Source organism: Mauremys reevesii, linkage group 1, assembly GCF_016161935.1.
Source record: "Mauremys reevesii isolate NIE-2019 linkage group 1, ASM1616193v1, whole genome shotgun sequence".
NCBI classification, from domain to species: Eukaryota; Metazoa; Chordata; order Testudines; family Geoemydidae; genus Mauremys; species Mauremys reevesii.
Window position 1 is genome coordinate 81,884,329 of NC_052623.1, and position 6,000 is coordinate 81,890,328.

Genomic DNA, 6,000 nt, shown 5'->3' on the forward strand with positions numbered 1-6,000 from the left:
AAGTCAATGGAGTTATACTGGTATAAAATCAGTATGTATGTAAAATGAGAATCAGGATAATTCTATTCAGTGAGATTAGAAAGATATTCAGAAAGATGCTAAGGAGTCATCTGACAACCTAAAAGCTGTAAAATAGTTTGCTAAGTGAAAATCCAAATTTGTATTTCATTGCCTGCTGGACACAGAGAAGACGCAGCATAATTATCTTGAATCAAGAAACTGTATTGAAGGAGCCTTTGAAAAGACAATTAATGGGGACAATGAGTTATTCAGGGTGCCAAGAAAAGCATGGAAGACTCTTCCACAAGGGAAAAATAAAAGACATTGCTCTAGGGATTTTAATATTTGTACAGTGAATCTTGATGTTACAAAGAGGCCTGATTTCCTTAGCACCACCTGCAGCAAAGAACATAAACTTTTCCTCCTAAATACTGAATTTCAGAAAATGTTGTGCTAACTCTTGACCACTGTGCCAAGAAGGATAGTGAATTGTACTCAGCGTGTTACCAAATTAAAAGCAGTAATCCTGCAATAGTATCAAAACAATAAAGACAAGAGAAAATGTAGATAATGAAGTACACGTTTGTACCATTTATATTGTATTCTCAAGAATCAAGAGACAAGTCTTTTTTTTTCTTTTTGTTTTTTTTAAATAGCACTGTCAGTTTCATTAGTGATGTTCATTCAAGATTAGTTTATTAAGTCAATCATTCAGACAAACAAACCCTTCATCTTGATACCATCTCAGCTGCTAGTTTGTGATTTTGTTTCTAAAAAAATTAAGGGAAAAATGTTTTGATGCAGTGTACATTTCATATTAGTGCTGTTACACTATACAGAAAAGGGTCTGTTTGTTGTTGTTTTAAAATATTTAACACTGAAGAAAATGTCTTTAAAGTGATACAATGAAGCATTGTTCCTTCAGTGCAGTTGAATATGGGCCAGCTATGCCAGTCAGAAGTAAACACACAGCACTGACATTTAACTCTGATATTATAAAATGTTTCCAAAGAGTCACATGTACATAATTACATCACATTTACAATTGTGTTTGAAGTTTTAATCTTAGTTCATGCTACTAAATCACCATGAGGGTTTATTTTTAACTTGTTATATAAAAGCTTGAAAAAAATGCTAGGAACCATCGTTGAGTATGAAACATGTCAAACTGAAAGCTGTTAATTGTATAACTTCAGTATACTGATTTATTTTTTTAAATTAGCCCTTTTGAAGTTTTATGGAATTTCAACTGGCTGTAAAAAAAAAAGCAAAAAGTATCTTGTTTAAATAGTTTTATTTTTAAATCGTGTTTCGGAAGAATGACTTTTCTGTATATTTATTGTGAAAGATGGATTGTACTAGACATAAATTGCCCCGCTATGTCTAACTTACCCTACAGAGCGCAAGAAATATATAATTGCCTTTTGTGATTGCTGTGGTGGCCAGAATCTAAATAACATTATAACCTGTTAGTGCTCCTACCTCAGGTGGCTAGACCTGCTATGTGCACAACCTGAACATTATCAAAGTCGAGATTTGAACTGGACACCTTGTGATCATAGGCAGTAGCTCTATCAAATGAAATAAAAGGGAGTCTTTGTGCCAAACCAAGCCACTGAAAGCCATGTTATATGTTCCAGTCATGTGATTCTTTGTGTATATTACAGTGAACATTATCCCTTCTCTTACACAGTCATTTTTCTCCTGGAAAGATGTGTTTGTCATCTCATTTGATTAATAATGGATAGTAACAATGGTTAAACTGCATTGCAATTTTTCACATACAGTAGATACCAAGTTTTAGTGCTGGTTGTTAATTGTAACTCCTTCCATTTGGATTGGCTTTCTATACCAATTTGTATCTTTTGCTCCTACCCAAGAGAGTGAGTTTCAATTTTAATTCGCACTTTGTCTTTGACACTTTGAACATTATATTCTTGGATTACAAAAAAGAAATGATACCATCTCTGGGGGTGGAAAGCAGATTGAAACATCAGTCTCTTCATTTAACTTTGTATCTTGGTGAGCCATCCTACTTGTTAAATTTGCAGGATTGCTAATAAAAGTCATAACATACCACATGGTGGTGATTTAGATTAAACAAGCATATCAATCACTGAGGAACAGGATCAGAGCTCTTTATCCGAGCAGAATCGTTAAGTAGAATTACGGTATATAACAGATATTGTTAAGCAGCTGCCATTGAACTTGGTGGCAAAACTTATTCTACAGAGGTAGATTTCTCTGAAACAAGTTGTGTGCAAGAGCGCCACCTATAGTGGAATTTCCAGATTTATTTCACAATTGGTCAGAGCATAATTTCTCAATGAAAATGAAGATCTGAGGTTCATAATAAAAGTAAAATCTTTGGACACAAAAAAAATTGAAATATCCCTTATGAATCAGCAGGTACAATTTTATTTGTGATAAAAGCACTTTGATGCCTTTGTGCTAAGAAATACATTTATATTTTTATATAAGGTTAAAATTTCCTGCGGCTTCCAAAATGTTTTAGCTAAAATTTCAGTTTTTCTTATGTTCATTTTTCATTTTTGTCTAATAATTAATAGTGATTCAATATTGATTTTGTTAATTGTCAGGTTCTTTTAATTATATATCCAATCTTATTAACATTCAACATGCACTGAAATTAGTCTCAGCATTTGATGTCTAGAGCATGATGTGTGTGTGTGCTTTTATATATTATATCTATACCAATATAACCATATAAATCAGTTACATTTTTATATCACTTTTTGAATAAATTTGTGTGCCATGTTATTGTAGCCAAATTGGTCCCAGGATATCAGAGAAATAAGGTGGGTGAGGCAAGAAGTTGGTCCAATAAAATATATTATCTCACCCATATTGTCTCTTTGAATGAACTTGTCAGTCAAGAAAGGCATTTTCAACTTAACTTGGTATAAAAAATAATGTGTAAGCAAGTCCAGGATGCCAGGGAAATGGTTAATCAAAGTACCATTAATATAAGGAGTTGATATCCCCCAGAAACATAGACCTAAATAGTTGTAAATCTGATGCAGAAGTTAATTATGAGGGATAAGGGCCAAAACAGTGAGGCGGAGAAGAAGAAATATCACTGGTATGACAACGATGGCTGCCAGAAATAACTTGCAAATCATGAAACTATTCACGGACAAAAAGTTGACTCTAAATTATGGTGAAACTAGGTCTCTTAATCAATGGGAAGCAAAAGTGATTTATGTGAACCTTTAATTTTCAGTTACTGAAAATCAACATGGTGGCAAGTAGCGGCAATGTTTTACTACAGACCATCAAGAAAGTATTTTATTTTTTCATTTTCAAAAAACGTATGAAGTTTTTAAACATAAGCCAAGATCAATCATTTTATCAATCACACAAAAAGCAGCTCCTTTCCCAAATGAAGTATGAATTAGCAGAGTAATGGATTAGCATAGTATTCTGAGTTGATGTCTTGGTAATGGTAGAGTCACCAAGATATCAACTCAGAATACCATGCACTTCTATTGTATCCTCCAGCCAAGCATTCTCAACGCTGTACCAGCCATTAATTTAGCTTCCTGTTGCAGGGCCAGGAATGGAATGACAGAATAAGAAAATTCACCGAAGGCTCTGGTTCTGAACACAAAATCACCCTCCAGGTAGTGTTTCTTGTGGGTTAATACAAACTGACATTAATTGGCTAAAGTCTCTAGCTAGAGTCTCTCTCTGAAGTTTACCATGCAGTAAAATGCAAAAATATACACCAAAGAGTGAAAACCCCACAGGACAGTTTAAGTTTTCTCAGTGTTCCCTTAGTTTGTGGTCAAGGCAAGCCTTTACTCTCTCTCCTCTCTGCCAATACCTCTACATTTAACTCCTAAATGTGTCCAGCAGTCATTAATTAATTTCCAGGTGGCAATGGCCAAATTTCAGGCCAACAGCTGGTTCAACAAGCTCTCCTCATAGGGACCCCTCTAAGACAGAGTGCAGCAGGGGTTTTGGCTTCCATAGCAGGGGTGCTAAAAACCTATATACTTTGGATATGTCTACACTGCAAAGAAAAAGCCACAGCAGTCAGTCTCAGAGCCAGTTCAATTGACTGAGACTTGAGGGGTTTGAGCTTCAGGGCTAAAAAGAGCAGTGTACATGGTTGGAGGCTCAGACTGGAGCCCAGGTTCCAAGACACTGCTATTTTTAGCCCCGCAGCACAAGCCCCATGAGCCCAAGTCAGTTGACGTGGGCTGAGACTCAGCGCCACAGGTTTTTCTGTGCAGTGTAGACATCCCTTACTCAATGTACACCTCTACCCCGATATAACGCGACCAGATATAACATGAGTTCGGATATAATGCAGTAAAGCAGTGCTCCGGGGGGCAGGGCTGCGCACTCCAACAAATCAAAGCAAGTTCAATATAACGCGGTTTCATCTATAAGGCTCCTGGGGACAGCGTTATATCGGGGTAGAGGTAGTAGGTATTCTTATCACCAATTTACAGATGAGGGAACTGAGGAACAAAAATATTAAGTGGCTTCCTAAAGGTCACACAGAAAAACTCTGGCAGAATCCAGGGTTCCTCCTTCAACCACAAGTTCTCCCTCCCTCCCTGTAATTTCCATTGACACACTTCCTCTTCCTCTCCCAGCACATCACTCCTTCTGGCAAGTCTATTTTCTTTTTCTTTAAGTCACCTTAGCACTCATGAAGGTTGTAAAATGGAAAGCACTGCAGAATGAAGTCCTATATTTGCAGAACAGGCATAGTATGGGTCATGATAGTACAGCTTTCTTCACACTGCGCTGTCAAAATGCCTTCAGTTTGTTCTGGAAGGATCTCTTAAGGATGAGTTCAGTCTTCCCATTCATTCACTATTGCTGATTAGTACCAATGCTCACCGTGGTTTGGGGGTTGTAAATACCTGCTTATTTGGACTGAGACCTTTAGCTGATACTGGACCTCAGTCAACTGTCATATGAAAACAGCTTGTAATCATTGCCAGCTTGGGCCTTATCCATTACTGTATTCTTGACAGTATCCATTACCCATCCCCAATGATGTGAACATGCCCTATTTCTTAATTGTATTCTCATATTTGAATAGGGCATTAGCTACATTACTTGACAGCGACAACTGCCAAAAACATTGAAAGCAGAAGTCCTGTTGATAATTGTCATTTAGCTTCAATGCTAAGTTCTATTCTAAGGCTTGAGTTCTGTATGTTAATATTTTCATCACATAGTCTTTACATCGGGGATCGGCAACCTCTGGCACGTGGCTCGCCAGGGTAAGCACCCTTCCCACCACCCTCATTGGCCTGGGATGTTGAACCGCAGCCAGTGGGAGCCGCAGTCCGCCGAACCTGCCAACAACAGCAGGTAAACAAACTGGCCCAGCCCGCCGGGGTACTTACCCTGGCGAGCCGCATGCCAGAGGTTGCCGACCCCTGCTTTATATCTTCAACAAATCTCAGGAAGACACATATTATAATCACTTTGCAGATGTGAAAATGGAGATGGAAAAAATTAATGGCATGACTTTCAATAAAGCAGGCCTGTATATACATGAATGTAAAAACACGTGAGCAGTTGTCACAGTTATGTACCAAAACTTGGTATTTGAGCATAGAAATGACCAGTTATGCTTCTAAATAGTCATTTGAACTATAATCATGGTAACTGTGTGCACAAATTGGAAACTTCCTGGCATATTAACTGCTTCCTGGCTCCATTTCCTGACTATTATGCCATGCTATCTCTAACCATGAACATAGCCATGAACACTTCTCAGGAACATAGACTTCTCTTTCACAGAAAACAGACAATCCTATATGACTAAAATGTTACCATTTACCTCCTTTATCTATGTGTACTTTTCCTTGAATGAATGCAGTACTTTTAAGGAGAAAAGAAAGACAAATAATACCCAAGATGAAAGGAAACAAGCAATAAAATTAATAATAGTTAGCACCTCTTCAGAGGACTTCAAAAGAAACAAATCAGTCAGTTCACAACAACTCA